General features: G+C 29.8%; 1 pseudogene; it reads right to left on the bottom strand.

Annotated features, from left to right (window-relative positions):
• LOC107694679 (transcription factor SOX-5-like) overlaps positions 1 to 289 on the bottom strand; it is a 75,936-nt pseudogene that overhangs the window by 37,208 nt on the left and 38,439 nt on the right.

Raw genomic sequence — 289 nt, 5'->3', positions numbered from 1 at the left:
CAATATAACAAAGAGTGAAAAATTTAAGGGGGTCTGAATACTTTCCGTACCCACTGTACATATACATATATATACATATACACATATACACATATACATATACACATACACATACACGTATACACATACACATACACATACATATATATATATATATATATATATGACACATTCTGCAGTTCCTCCCTGCTGTACCGAATTTCGATACTTTTCAAAGTATCATATCGAAGTGAGAAATTCAAATATTGTGACAAAATTAATTTTGTAGGGTGCCACAAGTTTGTTAAAA

Source organism: Sinocyclocheilus anshuiensis, unplaced genomic scaffold (genome assembly GCF_001515605.1).
Source record: "Sinocyclocheilus anshuiensis isolate Anshui unplaced genomic scaffold, SAMN03320099.WGS_v1.1 scaffold2806, whole genome shotgun sequence".
Taxonomy (NCBI): domain Eukaryota; kingdom Metazoa; phylum Chordata; class Actinopteri; order Cypriniformes; family Cyprinidae; genus Sinocyclocheilus; species Sinocyclocheilus anshuiensis.
Note: the sequence above shows the minus strand (reverse complement) of the source record. Positions and strands in the feature narration are given on the sequence as shown.